Genomic DNA, 19,941 nt, shown 5'->3' with positions numbered 1-19,941 from the left:
CTACACACGTTCTCCTATTTCTCATGTTTGTTTTGGGCCTCTAGGCTAGATCTGTCCTGTGAAAGTAGATATGAATGAGAATTGCCAAATTATTTCTGTTTGGTCTATGCATGGATGCTAAGTTGTTTTGTGGTTTGTGCTCATTAGGAAAAAAATTATTTCCAAGGTCAGTACAACATCTGAGAATAAAGCCTTTTTAGGTGTAGATATGTTGGCTAATCTCAGGTTTCAAGAAAAGACATCAAAGAAAAACCAATCCAGTATAATTCTATTCTGGTTTATTATAATTCTATAATTCCGATTCTATAATTCTGTAATTCTAAGTTTATTGTAATTCTATAATTACATATTCTAAAAATAGGAGATTTTTTACTCCTTGTGGACATGTTTACTGACATTGTTTTTAGAAAGTATTCATTTTTTGTATGCAAAGTCCATCCAATTCCATCTTGGATTCTCTTAAATTTTACCCCAGCTTATAATTCTTTCACATATATATCTCCATAACTTCATTTTTTCCTGTGAAAATTCTGATCATTCTTGCTTGTTTTGCTTTAATTTGGTTTCTGTTTGTTGGTGAGCTCTTTTTCACATGAATCATGTATATGGATTTTTTCCCTGGAGTTTACTTTTTATATGTTATCTCTGTTTTTGTTTTGTTTTGTTTTCAACATTTTAACTCAGTTCATTCTCAGCTTTATGTTCTACCTTTTTTTTTTTTACAACTTCTACCTCGTCCTCCATTGCCCAAAATTCATTTATTTCTTTAATCTGGAGGTTCCTATATTATAAATGTTGCCCAGCAAAATTTATCTCCAGCAAAGAGGTCCTGCAGGATACATTATGATAAGATGGTTTATTGCTATGAGAAATTGAATATGCCAACAATCCCATATTTGCTCTTTTCACTTTTTCATATTTACTAAGTGATTTTAAATCAATGCTATACTGGAATATCAATTTTTATAGAATCAGCTCTAGATGGTGCAGAAAATCTCTCTAGGAAGATGAATCTCCTACAGAGAGTTTTGTTCGTTTCGTGTTCCTTTCCTCCACCCATCCCACTGTTCTGCTCAACATACTCTAGTATTTGAAATATAGCAGGTGCTCCATAAATATGGTTGCACAAATGAATGAGTCTGTCTTTAAAATGTATTTTTTCCTTTCTAAAAAAGAAGGAAGCCTAATTCTACCAGGAAAACTTTTGCGGACGCTTTGAGGAGTGAGGGGAAAAGAAGGGAAGAACTCTAACATTTAGCTTTGTCATCTTGGGAGGGTGAAACAGTAGCTTACTTGAGGACATGCTTAAACAAGAAGGTATTAATTTTGTTAAGTCATAGTAAAAACTTAAGGCCATTTGGGAATCTAGGGGCTTACTCTGTTCCATTAGTTCCAGATTCTACTTGAGCATTGACCATCTGTGTTTTCAACACACACAGACACACAGACACACAGACACACAGACACACAGACACACACAGATCATAGCAAAAGCACAAGGTGGATCGTTTCTTAGCACACTAAGGGTATGCACTGATGCACAAAAAACCAGAGTGGCATGCTCTTTGGATACTGAGTCACCAATGCTACCTTCAGCTAGAAGAGATCATTAGAGTTTGGAGAAATGGAAAATATATCCATAGGAAGAATATTTTTTAAATAGCAGTGTAATAATCATTTAAAATTTTTCTTATGAAAGAATCAAAATCCTAACCCTATTATCCAAATACATACTTTTCAGCCCTTATCCACATTCTTTGGTACAGTTGTAATTTTAGTCAACTGACCACTCTCTACATCTGAGTAGAACATCTCGAGACACTTTCTCTTTACCATTACTGGTTAATTGTGATGGAAGCCTCCCTGGGTGTGATTACCAGAATAATGAAGTGATTTATTTAGTTCATAGAACATTTTACCCCCTCATAGGTCACCATGAAAGAATTTCTTTTTAAGAATACTACATACAGGTAAAATAATCTACGTCATAACTAGAACAATATCACAGTCTCAAAAATGTGTGGTAAAGGTTGCATCATAAGAGATATTTATTTTCTAAGGAAATATGGCTCCTCTCCAAAAATGAAAAGTTCAACAGACAAATCAAAAATACATTAAAATACTTTCCACATTTTTAGGAAAACACAGATATGGTGAAACATGAGACAAGGGCAGACAGTGTTATCTCTGTGTGATTTGTCATGGGCCCACTCCACCAGAACTGGTGTGATTAGCCATCTGAGGAATAGGTCACAGCTTAAAGTAGATTTGGTTCCAAAAGTGGATTAGTTCTGTGCTGATGGAAGTGTAGCAGGTCTTGAAGAAATCTAACAATATTTCTGTACCTATGACCTATGGAATATTTCTAAGTTAAAGTGCTCGTAAAAGTTTCTGCTGTGCACCTAGAAGGCACAGCCATGTTCTTTTTGGGTAGTAATGAAGGGCTGCTTTGTGAATATAAGTCTACGTGTTTGCTAGATTCACTAGAAGCCAGTTTGGTATGAACTGCTCCCATTTCTGCCAGATGACACCTTACAAAGGGCTGGGCTCGGAGAGGAGGAAGAAGCAGGAAGTTAAATGGCACATGTTTTCCTGAGAGTAGTTATTCCAGTTCATTGAACACTGCCCAGGGTGAAGTAGAGGTCACTTGCCCATCCTCTGTAGAGCATTATTTCTCCACTTAAGCCTTTTAAAGCTGGTACAGCCTGTAAAATTTTGTCACTGATATAAGTATCTAATTTAACGAAATTCTGCTTGTGCTGTGTTTTCTTCCAGTAGTACTGGAAATTTAAATGGGAAACCAGACATATGTTTATTAGCTTATTTGGAAGTTCAACAGTAAAATTTCCTGAAACTGCCAACATGGGCACGATTGCTTTTCAGAGCTGCAAGCTACTACTTTAACTCTCTGCAGTCTCTAGTAAAGAACTGGATAGTTCGCTGTGCCAGAAAGGGCATGCTTTGGACCACATGTAGTCATAAGCATACGAAGACATTCAGAAAGCCAGTCTTTCTCCCAGTGATTTAGGGGGGGAACGGCCCTAGCTCCATGTAGGCACGTGGGGAGGTGGAATGGAGGATGCTTGTTAATTGTCGCAGTGTTAATTGTGGCCATGGAATTGGAAGATTAAAAGCCTTCTGAGAACTCTTTGAGTTTGAAACATCTTTTTCTGGAATACCTATAACTTTCCAAAGAGAATAATTTCCCACAAACTTAGAGATTTTATTCAGATAACTAGTCCGTGCTTGGGATTGGTTGAAGAGCAAGCTTGTGAAGAGTAGATATTTTTGGAAACCTGCATTCACTCTCTATTTCTGAGACTATTCTTTTAGACTGTGTTTCAGTGCGAGGTTTGAAAACCTGCAGAGTGTGTTTCCCTTAGTTGTTCTGCTGAGTATCTACCTGATATCTTTGGTCATCGGCTGGCTTTGTGGAATGTCACGGTATTTCTTTTAAATCTAGTGCCTGCGTTGGGTTTTAATGGAAATTTCCAACCCAAAGGAACTGCTTGGATTGACAATTGAAGTGCTTTTAATTTTCAGTAAATATAATGAACACTAAAAACTGTATTTTCTTCTTAATACCCACATACCAGAATATTAGAAATGTTTAAATATCTGGGGATGCATGGTCTCAAGTACGTTCGGAATGAATAAATCGAAATAATGATCAGATATAACAATGGCAAGGCTGACTTGGCAGCTCTGAGCTGCTGATTGCATGTCTTTGCTTTAATCACCAAGATACCAGATTTTTTCAGCTATGTGTTTCTTATTTCTATATATAGGTTTATCAGTATCTGAAGTGATTGCTAAAGATCTGGAAAGTGGTGTCAAAAGTTGGGTGGGCTATCTAATCCTAATTTGTTTTTACAGTGTGCAGTTATTAATAGACCAATAAGCTAGTAGTGAAAGAAATGAGTTTGTGAGCTAGACACACTATTAAAATTGTAAATGAACAACTTAGCATATGGCTGTGATGAGAATAAAAACAAAAATTGGAGGGAAAAAAAAAAATAAACCCTAAGGATGCCCGGTTTGTTTAGAAACATTGACGGGGCAAGGTTAATGAAGGGTAAACTAGAATCTCTCTATATTCTAGAATATTCTCTCCCCACTTTCTACTTCTTTCCATTGTAGTGCCAGAGCCTGAACTATCTTGCCCCTTTATATAATTGTACAAAGTTTGGAATTTTCCACTTGTTAATGATGCACATTTGTGGAGATTCGACCTGCTTTCCTAAGGAAAGTCTGTAGGGTGCTGACAAATCAATACAATTAGGAATTGATTATTCTAAATTCCAGAGGACTATTTTGCAGGGCATCTCAGGGCACTTCTATGTTTTAATTTTCTACTCTCCCCTCACCCCTCCCTCCATTCAGTTGTCTCTGTGTGCAGAGGCGTAACAACATCCGATAGTAATTCAAAGGCTGTCAGCGGAATAAACTAAGATGAATGAGGATTAAATCCCTGACTGATGATATGCTCTCCAGGACTAGACAAAAAGAACTTTTTATTAAAATCACAAATATAAAGATTTGGGAATATTTCATTTTAAAGGTTAACACAATCCACTGCAGGGAGGGGCATTATAAGGAAAAATCATCCCCAAACATATCTGGTTGACATTTCTGCTAATGTCACCTGAGGGAAGGCTACTGCAGTCCATCCCTTGGACAAGAGGAAGACTACAGGTCTATCGCAGTGCAAAAGCAGAGAAAATAACGTCAAAAGTGATTTGGAAAATAAACTGCTCTTTGAAGATGTCTTTAGAGAAAAGTTTATTGCAAAGTACGATAGTTATAAAAACTTTCTCAGCCAATCAAGATTTGAGTGATATTACTCCCAGGATTTTAAAGGATTTTGAGCATAATACGCTCTGCCTTTGGCAATTATAGATAACATGAAAAATAATCTTGCTTGTTCTACTCGACTCTTTCAGAAGGATGTCAACACAGCCCAGAGGCCAAGGAGGAAGCAGCCTCAGCCACTGAGAACCAAAGATTAACATTTGAGGGAAGGTGGATTGTTAGCCAGGAGGGTGGGTGCGGAAAGACCCACCAGGGAACAGGGCCGGGTGTGGGAGTGCGGAAACCCATGAGGAGGCCTCCATCCCTCACAACACATCAGTCCTGACATCCGTAAACGTTCTTCGTTAATAATGAGTCACAAGTGTCTAATTCTTCATGCAATGCCTGAATGTCATGCAGCAAGAGAAGAACACTAGAATACCATCCATTCTGGTTTTCTTACACCTCTGACTTTCAATTTTTGTATTCTACACTCGAGCTTTTACTTGTTCTTGTCCACTAAAAAGTCTGAATTTCACCCCATTATTTTTTAATTAGGGAGCGCACCTTGGCTAGCAGCAATCGGAAACTTTATTTAAGAAAAGAAATAGCAGAGGGACTAACACAGAGTCCTCACTCACTCTGGTCCTGGTAATATTCTGAGTGCTGCATATGTATTAACTCATTTGATCATAACAACACTCCTATGACATAGTTCAGATTATCACCCACCTTTTTACAGGTGAGGAATCAGGCATAAAAAGGTGAAGTAACTTGCCCACGTTGATGCAGCTAATTAGCATAGAGCTGGAACGTGAACAGAGCAGCCTGGCTTCACAGTCGTCACAGTCTGTGTTCTTAACCAGTATGCATCCTCTCCTAATTGGCAAATGACTAACCTCTGCATTGGACACATTTTTTAAAACCATAATTTATCATTTATTTACAAAATTACTCTGCGGCTATAGCTAAAAATCTCAGCAAGCACGACAAAGTGTTAGCAATGTACTAATGGAATTGCTTAGCCTGTGTGTTTTTCTCAGTAATCACAGGAAGTGAAATTTGTGAAATCTCAACTCTTTAACTTGCCTAGCAATAACTGTTGTTTGCCCAATATAAAAGACTCTGTGATAGACTAACCCCATGGCATTTCTACCTGGTAGAAAATGTATCCATCTGACTAGTCAGAGCAGTGTTGCAAATCCAGCACCGTCCACAGAAGCAATTCCAGAAGGTGTGTTTAATCTCCTGTTAGTCCCACACTTCTTGTCCTAATTTCCACCACCTACTCATGATTCCCATTGTGTTCTCTCTTTAGCAAGAATCTAACCCCCCACCTCTCCCCCCCACCCCCAGGACTTTGCTAGACTGGTGGGAAATCAAATAAATGCTTGCTTGTTTGTTTATACAGCGAAGTAGAAAGAAAAAACAATAATAACATCCCTTTGCCAAAATTAAATCAAACTAGGCAGGCAGCAGAGGAGAAATATTTGAGAATATGTCAGAGCCGTCCCTACATAAATATTTTCATTACAGCAGTACCGTTCCAACTTTATGTCTAAGCCATTCAGAAACACTGGTCCCTTACCCATTTTCTAGGTAATACATTATAGGGGGCTTCTGGCAGGACTAAGGTGGAAAGAGAAGGTGGAATGCTGCTTGCTGTCTTTGTATTGTAACTTCCGAATAAATCAGAAAGTCGTCTTTTAGTTGGATTCTTTTCCCTTTCACTCTTTAATGTAGGGGAGGGACAAATTATAATATATTTCTGGGGCTATTTGCAGATTATAAAATACTTTAAACACCTGTGTACCAACTTATTCAGTATTTCTAAAGTGTTTCCTCTAGGACAGGTGAGGTCCCGGGACTGAACCAGAGGCTCCCCTCTTCCCATGGCTATTACAGTTTTACATTTATGGAGATGAATACCTGAGTAGCTGTAACGTTACCTTATAGTTTGTTTTCTGGCCATTGTTAACTTTAGTTGTTTTGCCTTTGTAATTGCTTGTGCCTAGGATATCATTAGTCTCGTTTAACTAAACTAGTAATGGCAGGATATGTTCTGATCTTCGAGGCATCTAGTACCTTTGTGTTCAGCTGGTCACAGTGCACTTGGTGTGATGCGCTGACACCTGGGCAAGGACTGTCGTCTTCATTTAGGTGCATCTTGTAGTGAGCAGAAGGACTCAAAAGGTTGATGTCTAAACCACAAAAATTATTTTATGAAAATGCATTTAGGGGAATTTACCGTTTAATGAAGCTCTATTGTGAATTCACCTTTCAGGTCAAGTCTCACTCCTATGTAATTTCATGTCTTTTGCATGTCACACATTATGAAGGTGGAGTGCATTTGTGACTATGAATAGTTTATCAAATTGAGCACAATACCCTAAATGATGAGCTATACTGAAAACTCCTAATTGTATGGGTAGAAGAGTGTTTTGGTACCATGGTGTCTTATTTCCCTATCTATAGTAGCTTATTCTTAGCTATAAGTTTTCTGGAGAAATTTGAGAAGACAAAGAAGTTCAGTAGGTATTACTTCCTTGTGATAATTTCCTGAACTCTCCCCCTTTGCAGAATTAATTGTTTCCTCCTGTAAGTGTATACCTCTAGCTTGTCACTCATTGCAATCTGACATATTATACTCACCTATCACCCTGTCTGTGTCCCCACTAAGTGTGAGTGCCCCCAACTACCCAGGGACAGTGGCTTAATCATCTGGACATCCCTTAACACCAGCACGACAGTGTATATAATAGGAGGTAAACACATGCTTATCTTACTGAATTATTTGAAAAAATAGAAAGATAAAGAGATGGCTAGTGAGAATATAGAAACACTAAATAAGGCACAGATTTAATGAATAAGAACTACAAGTAGATCATGATCATTGCCACACATATTTTTTCTAACTACTCCCTTGGAGTTTGAGATTTTTATCTATTTCTAAATGAATTCAAAGGCCGTGTAGTAATTTGTAATGTTTTCGAGGAATAATTGCATTGCTGGGTTACAAATGAGTCACTTAGCCCATTGTGAGTGCCCATCAACACTTAGCATCTCCGTTTCAGTACAGTTTTGATCTCTGTTTATCTTCGAATAAGAACTTTTCTGGGCCATTTTCACAAAAACACGGATTGCTAATGCAGCAAAGTGAAGAGAGAAAATAAATCTATGGCCCACACGTAGATGGAAACTTGATATTTGACAGGTGACATTGCAGGTCAGTGGGGCAAGGATGGGTTGACTGTTTAGTAATAGGTACCATGACATTCAATTATTTACAATGAGAAGAAAAGGGACCTCTATCTCGCACCAAATACAAAAATCAATGTTAAGTGGATTAAAGATCTAAATGTCAAAAGCAAAGCCTTAAAGCTTTTGTTGTAAAATATGTAGGACTCTGTTCTTACTTTCTCAGAGTAAAGAAGGATTTCTTAAAGACCTGTACGAAGGACTAATCATAAAGGAATAGATTGTTAATTTGACTACATTAATATGAAAATCTTCTGTACACTAAAAGCACCATCAACAATGTGCAAAGATACTCACATTCAAAAAAAAGATATTTGCTATTTTGTGTAACTGACAAAAGGTTAGACTATACGAAGAATTTCTACAAATCAATAAGAACACCCCAGTAGAAAGTGGTCAATGGCTAAGGGCAGGCAGTTCATAGAGGACATACAAATGACCGATAAATATGAAAGATGCTCAGCCTTACTAATAATCAGGACAATGTAAATTAAAATGAAATGTCATTTCACAATCATAAGATTGGAAAAAGATTTCGACATCTGGTAGTACAGTTTTTGGTGAAGATGCACAGCAATGGAGCTTTAGTACATCATGAGTGGAAATATAAATCAGTGTCACCACTTTGAGGACTATTTGGCAGCTGCTTCTACAGCATAAGATGTGTTTAGACAGCTCAGTTACCAGTTAAGTCCTAGAGAAACCGACGTGTTCATAAGGAAACATGGAAAAGAATTTTCAAGACAGCATTGCTTGTAATATTGAAAATTGAACATAACTATCTATAAATAGGAAAATGGGTGAATAAGGTGTGCTATTTTGATAAAATGGAACACTGCTAAATACAGCAATGACAATAACTAAAGCTGCACGAACCAACATGTATCAGTTTCACAAACATAATGTTGCATAATGTGGAGCAGAAATAGCTAGTTGCAGTAGGAAATATCTCCTGTGCTTATATAAAGTTTACAAACATAAAAATGTTACATGTTTTCTAGGGTTAGTAATGTATGTAAGTACAATAATATGAATGGGCATTATTCACATCGAATTCGGATTTTAGGTCACTTTTGCTGGAGACAGAAGAAATGTGATCAGGAATGGGTACATGAAGACACCAGTGATGCTTGCAATGGGTTATTATACTGGGGTTATGGATCTTTGAGTATTTATTTTTGAGTATTTATTCTTCACTATCCTTTTTTGAATGTCAGAAATATTTCATATTAAAATATAGGCAAAAGAAAGAAATACTTAACTAAGAGATGTAAATTAAAGGTTAGAATACTAAATCCAAAATGCCTCAAATCTGTGCCATAAATAAGTCCGTCATTGACTACACATGCCATTCTTTCATTTAAATTAACTAATGACCAGAACCTACTTCTCTATCTAAAGTATTTATTTATTAGTCAAATGTGCTGTCGACATTGCTGCTGCCGTCTCATCTATCAGAGCTATTAAGGCCATCATTTCTTCTTTCTTTAAAATACATAGGCAAAGGCCGAGCTTCCTCCTGCCACAGCCAGGCTATCATCTCTATAAAGATAATCTCTTTCCCCTTCTTCTTATCTCTCTGGCTATATTGACTATTCCCTTACTAAATCTTATAACTTAAATTCTGCTTGTTTTCAAAATTCTTGTAAGACTGAATCCTTTCCTACAGCCTTCTGATTCCTGTAAGTACACAGGAATGCTGCCCTTTCCAGCAGCAGCCTGGACACCAGAAAAATGCATCTTTTCACCTGACTCATTCTTTATTTTACATCTATATGCCCTGAGAACACATTCGACTAGGAATCAAAACACTGTAGTGCCTGCTCCCGGCCCCCGCATACTGACCACGTGGCCTTGGAGAGGCTACTTAGTCCTCTGAGCCTCCTCAAGGGTTTGCTGGAGAGAGTGAAGAGTGAGGGAGAGGAGCTAAGGGGAGAAGATAGAAAGAGGTGAATAAGAGACAGAGGATCTAATAGAAGGCTGACGGGGGGTGGGGGTGTGTGACTCATCCTGGAGAGATGGCTGCCGACAGAATAAAGGAAGAAACCTAAGAATCCAGTTGTAAAAAAGAAGACCCAGGTAAATTACTGAACAATGAAAGGAATCTTGGCAAGGCTTGGAATAATATGCACAGTATTCTGAAAAAGAGGGGTGAGGGTTGAGGAAGGTAGGAATCCTCTGGGTGTCTTACCAAGTAAGTATGATAGTGGAGGGGCAGCAGAAAGGTGCATAGAGACCCACTGATAGGAAGGAAGGGAAGTAGAGACCAACTTTAAAAAGCTGAGATATGAAAAGAAGGGTTGGGGCTTTTAAGTCGTTCTTATTTTAAAATATAGTAGGAAGGACAGTAGTCAATAAAATAGGCTAAAATAGGCAGTTGGGAGTAATTTCCTTCCTATGAGAAAATGACTGTAATTTGCTGCCTGATGTACCTGAGCTGCTGGGGACTCTGCATGTGCCTGTGTAGTGTGGATCTTTGTTCTGGAGTTACTGGGATGGGCCTTCAGCTGCTATTAAAAAGGAGTAACAGGATGTGGTTCCATAGTGTAGCGGTTAGCACGTCTGCTTTACAAGCAGAAGGTGCTGAGTTTGTGCCCCAGTGGAGCCACAGTCCATGGTCTACGGCCATGCCACCCTGAACAAGCCCAATGTCTGATCTCGAAAGCTAAGCAGGGTTGGGCTTGATTAGTACTTGGATGGGAGACCACGTAGGAAGACCAAGTGCTGTAGGCATAAATAATAATAAAAAATAAAAATAAAATAGAGTAACAAGCTCTTGTTATTTCAATACCAGTTGATTTTATGCCTTGAATTGGTTTAGACACCTACCCTCTTACAATAATAAAATTGTATTTAAACAAACAGAAAAAGAACTTACTATTAAAACACCATTCGATATCTGGAAAGAAAGGATATTGTATAGATTGAGTTAAGCTAATGCTTTTTGGTATGTGTTTGCAAATATTGAAATATTTTAGTGAAATTACATTTCTTAGGACAACTATAAATTCCTTCATGGAGATCACATTCTAAGCTCCTTATTAAACTGTCAGAGGGCCATCAGATAGATTCCTGATGGAAACTCACACCAGGTTGGCCTTGTTCATTGGAATGAGAACAGTAGTAATTGTTACCTTTCACTGAGATCTTGTAAGTTCAGCATTGTGTTAATGAAGTACTTTACAAATATATCTTCTAATCCTTACCACACCCCTGTGAGGTAAGTGGTGTTATTTTCATTTTACAAATAGGAAAAAATGCGGCTTAAAAAGATTATACGACTTGCCTACTAAGTGGCAGTGACTAAAAGGCATAGCCCCCTTGAAACTGACTTCAAAGCCCCCTTGCCTCTGGGGCCTTGAGTCTGTTGCACCCTCAGCAATACATCCCACAGGCAGGACTTCTAAATCCCATGTTTTTCTCGCCTCTGGTGGTCATGGTATATGCCACTACACCCACAACTGGGTTCATTTTCCTGATTCCCAGAAATAAGTGAAACAGACCACAAGTTATGGAAAAAAACAGTCTCTAGTTATAAACAAAAGTCGCTTGGCAAACCTTTCATAATATAAAAAGTTAAATGTCCTAGGATAGTTGATACTGAAGTTGAGAGCCTGTGAGGTGGTTGGGGCTTGAAGGATCTGATGTCAAGTGAGGTGTTGGGGATTGGCAGGTGAAGAAGACAGAGACCAGGCTCATTGAGGTCCCCCAGGAGCTGTGTGACTCCACTGGGATAGAGAAAATTCTGATGGTTAACAGACTTTTTCCAATTCAAATAAGATACATGGTTCTTATTTATTAAACAGCGTTCTCTAGAGAAACAGAACCAATAGGATATAGATAGATAGAAAATGACATATTATGAGGGATTGGTTCACATGATTATGGATCTAAGAAGTCCCACTATCTGTCCACCACAAGCTGGAGGCCCAGGAAAGCTGGTGGTGCAGCTCCTGTCCAAACCCAAAGAACCAGGGGAGCCAGTGTTGTAAAACCTAGTTCGAATCCAAAGGTCCAAGAACTAGGAGCACTGATGTCCAGGGGCAGGAGAAGATGGGTGTCCCAGCTCAGCAGAGCTTGAGCCTGACCTTCCTCCGCCTTTCTGCTCTATTCAGACCCTCAGCGCATTGGATGATGTTCACTCATATAGATGAAGGCTGATCTTCATTTCTCAGTCCACTGTTTCAGACACTAATCTCCTCCCAAGACACCCTCACAGACACACCTAGAAATATTTTATCAGCTTTCATCTCAGAACTTCCCTTAGCCCAGTCAAGTTGACACATAACATTAATGATCACGTATGGCAGTGTTTTACTAAAAATGGAGGAAAAAAGGAGAATAGCTAGAAATGTGCACTTAACAGACTTGAGTTTCGTTTTTATCAAACTATGAAAAGGATAGTTAAATAATTACCAACAAGGAAGTACATAGCACAACTGCTGAAGAATCACTTCATCTTTTTGGAAACAGAAACATATAAAGAGAAAATGTTGAGTAGTAGTGATCAAACATTAAATATAGTCAAGGATTTTAATGAGCAAATGTTTTTATTTTATTATATTTTTAATTAAATTTATTGGGGGTAATATTGGTTAATAACATTATATAAATTTCAGGTGTACGACTTTATAATACCACATCTGCAGGTCCATCGTGTGCTCACCATCCAGTCTAGACTCTTTCCTTCACCATCTATTTGACCTCCTTTACCCTTCTGATTCCCCCTTCACCCCACTTCCCCTCTGATAACCACCATTCTGTTGTCTGCACCTATGAGTGAGTTTGGTTGGTTGGATGGTTGGGTGGTTTGTTGTTTTCTGTTTTATATCCCACATATGAGTGAAATCATATGCTCTTGTCCTTTTCCGTCTTACTTATTTCACCTAGCACGATACTGTCAAGGTCCAACCATGTTGTCATAAGTGGCAATATTTTATCTTTTTTATGGCTGAGTAGTAATCCATTGTACATATGTACCAATCATCCGTCAAAGGACACTTAGGTTGTTTCCATGTGGAAATGTGTTAAAACTATTAAAATGAAACCATTAAAATTGAATTGTGATAGTCTTATTTAAAAAAATGGCCCACATTTAACACACCCCCTTTAAAAAATAATTTCGTATACAAACACAAGACATTTATATACCTTCCTCCAAGCTTTGGGTATTGAATACCTAATTCTTTTCTTTGCTAGTACCATGAGCAAGTATACTGTTAAGTTTCAAGATTGGTCTCTAGTGCTTTTTGATACCTAGTTGCTATTTGATGTTCTTTTCTCTTAAATTGGGAAGAACAAAGTCTGTACATAGGAATCACAGTGAAACTTTACAATTTCTGGATATCAAAATCTCTGGAAAGCTAAATTTTTTGAGTGTTTCTCTCTTACTTTATATTCCTCAGTAAGACACAAATGAAACTTCCATAATATTCAATTTGACCTAACTTGTCTCCCTTAGGTCCTGTCATCTGAGTAGCTATTTTTCTCTTTATTACAAACACACATTCAAAATTTCGGTTCTTGGGCATTTAAGCAAGTAAAGATTTATAAGAAAATAACCTCGCTATCACCCGCCCAGCCCATCCTTGCGTAAGTACATGCACACAGGGACACGCATTCCACTCACCTTCTCTCACTACTATTTCCGCTAACAAGTATACATTTATTTAATTAAATAGATTGCTATTTTACACAAAGAAAATTAAAGGTATGAGGCAGAGACACAGGTGTGAAGTGTATTCACAGGTCTATTTAAATCATTTTAGATTGGACAAAATCACTCCTAGTTCTCAAATAGGAACAATTTAATCTGAAGTACTAAGTGACTTGAGAGCAATTTGGTTTTTAAAATTCCGGTTGAATCTTTTTGAAGAGAAATAATTCTTCTCTAAAAAAGTTGATGAACCCTAAAATAACTTAAAAAAATTTTTGTCTTGTTTTCCATTTTATTCATTAGTTATTAAAGCATCCAAAATGTTTTTGTGAGATTAGGAAACGAAACATCACATTTCTGCCAGCGTATTTGTCATAGGGTAATTTTTCCTTTCCTAGAAACCTTTCTTTTTTCTCTTTAATATGAGCCACTATTTACTATATCGTGTACCCATGTCAGGATGAGATTTGAAAGTGAGGTTATTTTAAGCATCTGAGGCAGAAATTATCCTGAAAGTACTTGACTTCTGAGTGTGCTGGATGCCGAGTTCTGCTTGTTGTATAAGCAGAAGGCAGACAACTTGGGCAGCTCTGATGCACCTCACCCTGAATACAGCATGCCCTGGGAAGGAGGAAGTCAGGCAAGGGTGTGTGACAGAGCCCCTGTCATGACATCAGCAGGATTTTAATCTTGAGGACACACTCTGATTCACAGCACCTGCTTTCCTTCCCATGCAGGAGCTTGAGCCAACAGCTTTGAAGTCGGGAAACATTATTTAATAGTGCAGTCGGGGAAAAGTTTTCTTTCAGACTCTTAGTTTAGAATGAAATTGAAACCTTATATTTTGACCAAATATTTGCCAATAAAACTCAAACATCGGGTGTTATGATTTTGCTTTCCCACAGTTCATCTGTCAGCAGTCAGTTATGCTCTAGGGTTAGAATGTACCAACTACATGTGAACTGCTGCAACAGGGGAGAAGAAGGTACCAGGCTGCTTGGTTCAGTCTCGTGTTATAATAAAGCATTTGTGCTGATAGATAAATCCTTACTCTTCAGCAATTTGACAGACTACCAATTCTAAAGTATTTTATTAAATGAAACTTTTCCCCTTTGTTCCATTTCACCAACTAAACAAGATTTGCCCCTGATTAGATATCTATGCCTACAGTTAATTTTTTTAAAAGAAATAATCACCCCATTTTAAAAAATTAAATGTTTTCATGAGTCTTAGGACTATCTGTGGCTTCCTCATACCATGAACACCCCATAATTCTGGCTCCTTTGGCAATGACTGTAATATTTTGTTGACATAATTTAAATAAAACCTTCAGGAGTCGTTTCTTTGTTGCCTTATCTCTACTTAACTTTTTTTCCCCTCTAAGAATGGCTTTATTGATATATGTTATATGCCATCAAGTTCACCTATTTAGAGTATATAATTTAGTCTTTTGGTATATTCACAGATTTATGCAAACATAACTACTATCTACTTCACCACTGTCTTTTTCATCACACCCCTTCTCCCAAAAAAATCATACCTATTAACAGACATTCCTCACTGCTACTAACCACCAACACCCCTTCCTGTCTTCCCATCTCCTGGCAACTTTTTGGCTCTGTGTGTTTACCTATTTTGGACATTTCATTTAAATGGAATCAAACAGTCTTTTGTGACTGGCTTCTTTCACTTAGTATAATGTTTTTAAAAGTTCACTGAATTTGTAGTATATATCAGGACTTCATTCTTTCTTATTGCCAAATAATATTCCATCATATGGCATGCCACATCCATTCATCAACTGATGGACATTTGAGTTGGTGGCAGAGTAACATTAGGATGTCCATATCCTAATCCCCTGACCAGTGAGTATGTTACTTTACCTGGCAAAAGGGACTTTGCAGATGTGGTTAAGGTTAAGGACCTTTTGAGATGATGAGGTTATCCTGGGTTATCTGGCGGGCCTAATCTAATCACATGAATCCTTAAAAGTGGACTCATGTCTTTTGTCAGAGGGAGGTGTGACTTTAGAAGAAGTATCAAAGAGAGGCAACATTCCTTGCATTCAAGATAGAGAAGTCAAGGAATGTGGGTGGATGCTAACGGCTGGAAAAAGCGAGGAAACAGATTCTCCCCATGTGCTTCAAGAAATTAGTGAGACCTAGAGACTATAATATAATACGTTTGTGTTAAGACATTAAGTTTGTGGTAATTTGTTGCAACAGCAATAGAAAACTGTTATAAATTGAATATACCAAAATACTATACACTCTAAATAGATAAACTTTGTGGTACATAACATATATCAGTAAAGCCATTCGTGGGGAAAAAGTTAAGTAGGGATACGGTATCAAAGAAATAAAACCTGATGGTTTTGTTTAAATTATGTCAATACAAACCTATAGTCATTGTCAAAGGAGCCAGAAGTATGGGGTATTCATGGTGTGAGGAAGCCACTGGTAGTCTAATACAGGGTTGTTTCTACTTTGGGGCTTTTATGACTAATGCTGCTATGAACATTTGGATACAAGTATTTGTGTGGACATATGTCTTCATTTTTCTTGAGTATCTACCTATGAGTAGAATTGCTGGGTCATATGGTAACTGAATGTATAACATTTCAAGTAACTGCCAGAGGATTTACCAAAGTGTCTGCACCACTTTTCATTCCCATCAGTCAATGTTTTCGTTTTTCTCTATCTTTACTAACACTTGTTATTATCTGGCCTTTTGATTTTAGTTATGCTGGTGGATATCAAATGATATCTCGTGGTTTTAATTTGTGTTTTCCTGATGACTAATAATGTTGAGCATCTTTTCATGTGTGTATTGACTATATATATATCTATATCTATATCTCTATCTATATCTATATATCTATATAGATATAGATAGAGATATAGATATAGATATAGATAGATATATACAATCCAAGGATAAAGTAATAAGACAACATACAGAATAGGAGAAAATATCTGCTAACCATATATCTAATAAGAGACTTGTATCCAGAAAATATCCAAGGTCACAAAGATGTATACCTAGATTTTTAAAGTTTTTTTTTAATCAAAATTATTGCAGTGACATTGGTTAATAATTAAATAAGTTTCAAGTGTACAATTCAACAACACATAATGTATATATTGCATTGTGTGTTCACCACCCAAAGTTAAATTTCCTTCCATCACCAAATAGTGGGCCCCAGTTTTACTTCCTTTATTTAACTCTATGATCCATTTTGAGTTAATGTTTGTATATAGTATGGGGTAGATAGTCAACATTCTTTTGCATGTAGATATCCAATTTTTCTAGGATTTAGATGCAACTACATTTTAACTGAAAATATTAATCCCTGTAGATTATATTTGGGTGTTTAAGATTCTGTGGTGCTTGGAGAAGGCTTGCTGTGCTGATGACAGCCTTTTCTTATAATCTTCTTTAATGAAGAATGTGTAATGAGCTTTCTATTCCCATACAATTTGCCAATACTTTATAAAAAGTGAAAAATACAGGAAATCAAATGCACTTTTGACAACCTCATCCTTTCACCCTTTCCTCTAGTTTTTGTTTTATTCCTGATAGTATTGGATTTTTTTCTACAGAAGCATTACATGAATTGATGATTAGGAAGAATTTTGAAAACGGATGTTAGTTTTACCTTTGCCTGCTAATTTAGAGTTGCTCAGCTCCTTACCCCCTGGAAATTATCAAGTTCACTAGGGGCCCATCTGCATTTTCTTCCTTCTTCTCTGGTTTCCTTAAGCTGTGCTTCCTGTGCAAAAATGGATTTTTCTTAGCTGTTCCTAAATCATAGACTGCTCTGTGCCATCCCTTGTTTTTCCATGACAGAATGACCCTGGGAAGTAAGAATGGTCTAGGAATGGTCATGTTTGTGTCCAAGAGTTAACTACCCTAATTCCTAAACTGGAGAGATCCTTACCCTGGGAAGGACTAGTTTCCTAAAGCAGTGCTTCTCAAACTTGAATGTGTATACATATCTCCTGGGGATCTTTTTAAAATACAGGTTATAATTCATTATGTCAAGGTGGAGCCTGACAGTCTGCATTTTTAACAGTCCGTCACGGGTGCTAATGCTGTTTTGAGAGGTAAGATCCCTAGGGATCACAGATTCTAGGGGGAATTCAGGAGCTGGTAAACTTTGGAAGCATTCTAATCCTGACCCTGAATCCTTTCTAAATTTTCTGGAAATCAAAAAATAATTATTTAACGAAAGGCAGTACCCCCTCTACATCCTGCAAAACAAAGAAATCTATTTCAGATACACTTCAGCACCTGCAGTTAGGTAGAGATTAAATGTCTCAAAGAAATAAAAATTCACCCTTAGAAAAATCTGCAGAAATTTTGTTATGGCTAGTTATACAGTTGCAAAGCTTGGATTTATATGCTCTAGGAGATGGCAGGGCGACATCCAAGGGCTTTTAGTGTATTATCCATGTCATGCCTCAGAAAGGTGTTACATGATTTATGCCTTAAGAACAGTGTCTAACCGGCCGTTTTAGTTATAGATTTGCCTACGTGATTTAAGAATGAAATGGGATAAGAATTGGACCTCTTTACCTGATCAGTCTGACTTTTCTTTAAGCTCAGTTAAGCTTTTATAGCAATTTAGGCAGATATCACCCGATTCCCTTATCATGAAACTCCCATCTACTTCAAATCCAAGGGCTAAGAACCTTGTAAGGTTATATTTCTTGGGAGCGATTTTACCCTAAGTTGTACAGTAAAAGGACATCGCTTCTGACCAGAGCGTATCTCTAACTATTCTTTCTGGTAGTTAATTCAAAAACAGTTATCTGTTATATTATCAATGATCATATAATAATTGCCATTTTCTTTTAGGTTCACATTTTCTCAATTTTTGGAGGGAAACAGGGAGAGATTGATTGACAGATTGATTCACTGATTCATTTATTTATTCTACCTTTGCCTGATAAAGATTATTTATCTTGGAGCTGGATTAGAATTAGTTGAATAGGGTAGGTGTGCATACTGATTGGAAAGGGGGAGAAAAAAAGAGAGGAAGACTTCGTATAAATATACCATGATGTCATAGTAATGCTATTTTCTGTAACTTTTAAAGAAATCTTTGTAACTTAGCTTCCTCGCTAGAAAAAGGATGAAGCAAAGTAAAAATTCGTATTTCCCCTTACTGGACTATTTTTAAAAGTCCACATGATTTACCTAATGTGTTGTTCTTGGTAAGTAAGGACCAGTGCCTTATAATGGTTGGCTTGGGATGAAATACAACTATAACAGTAATAGCAATTGTAGTCATCGTAATAATGCCAGTGGTAATAGTAATCATTGTTGCATTGTTTCAGCAGTGAAAGAATCCTAGCCCCACAGCATGTGTGTAATTTCTGGGTAACTCAGTGGACCATCTGCTTGACATGTGCTTGTCTCCTTGACTCTTAAAAACCTCATTCTACCACTAGCTAAAGAATTATATCAGTGTGTGGTTCTGAACCATAGTTGAAATGAAAGACTTTGCAAGGCCATCTCCTTTGTGCTTTTCTCTCAACATAGTCATTTTTGTTCTGTGTCTGTGTTCAAGTTGTTACAGAAATGCGGGAGCACCGAGTCTGACCTCTCTAGACAGTAATGATGTGAAACTCAATTGTGTGCTTTTGTTAAGCTCTGAGAAACATGACAAATTGTTCTCATCCATGATTCCCTTCTCTCCTCCGTGAAAAAGACAGTGTTGACCCAAGCATTGTGATAAATAACTTCTGGTAATAATGGTGAAAGCTGAGAGAGACTAATGTTTTGCTTTGCAGCAGTCCTGCTGTCTGGTACTTACATTTGAAACAGTTGAGGAAATAATTTTCTGAAAATGAGCAAAAACTGTTAAGCTAAGAGCTACATCCTTTGGAAATGTATTAGTGAAATACTAAAATGCAAAAGCAAATACTGAAATCTGCAAAAGCAAGCTCATAAATCTTGATCCATCATTGCAAATCTTCATCAGAGAACTATGCACAGGCCATTCTTCTAATGTACATTTGAAATGCAAAAGTTAAAAAAAGGAAAGAGTCTTCATGACAACCGATACAAGATTATAGAATAGAGAGAGAGAGACATCTGCAGAACCAGCAAAATCTATACCAGGGCTATGCGGGGCTGCAGCCTGGTTGGTCTTTTAAATGAAGAAAGAAAGGGATGGATATCTTCTTTAGGAAGAGAGCAGACAATAGAGTCAGCCTATCTTTGAAGAT

General features: G+C 37.3%; 1 protein-coding gene, 1 long non-coding RNA gene and 1 pseudogene across 5 annotated transcripts in view; all 3 read left to right on the top strand.

Annotated features, from left to right (window-relative positions):
- Positions 1-19,941, top strand: part of STXBP6 (syntaxin binding protein 6) — a 233,166-nt gene that overhangs the window by 103,947 nt on the left and 109,278 nt on the right. The window lies entirely within an intron of this gene.
- LOC120608547 (uncharacterized) overlaps positions 1-19,941 on the top strand; it is a 52,214-nt gene that overhangs the window by 22,144 nt on the left and 10,129 nt on the right. The gene's annotated exons all lie outside the window — the stretch shown is intronic.
- LOC120608666 (uncharacterized) lies at positions 10,667-10,782 on the top strand (annotated as a pseudogene).

The sequence above is a fragment of the Pteropus medius genome, unplaced genomic scaffold (genome assembly GCF_902729225.1).
Source record: "Pteropus medius unplaced genomic scaffold, Ma_sr-lr_union100, whole genome shotgun sequence".
NCBI lineage: Eukaryota > Metazoa > Chordata > Mammalia > Chiroptera > Pteropodidae > Pteropus > Pteropus medius.
The sequence above is the reverse complement of the archived record's forward strand: the minus strand, read 5'-3'. Positions and strand labels throughout refer to the sequence as shown.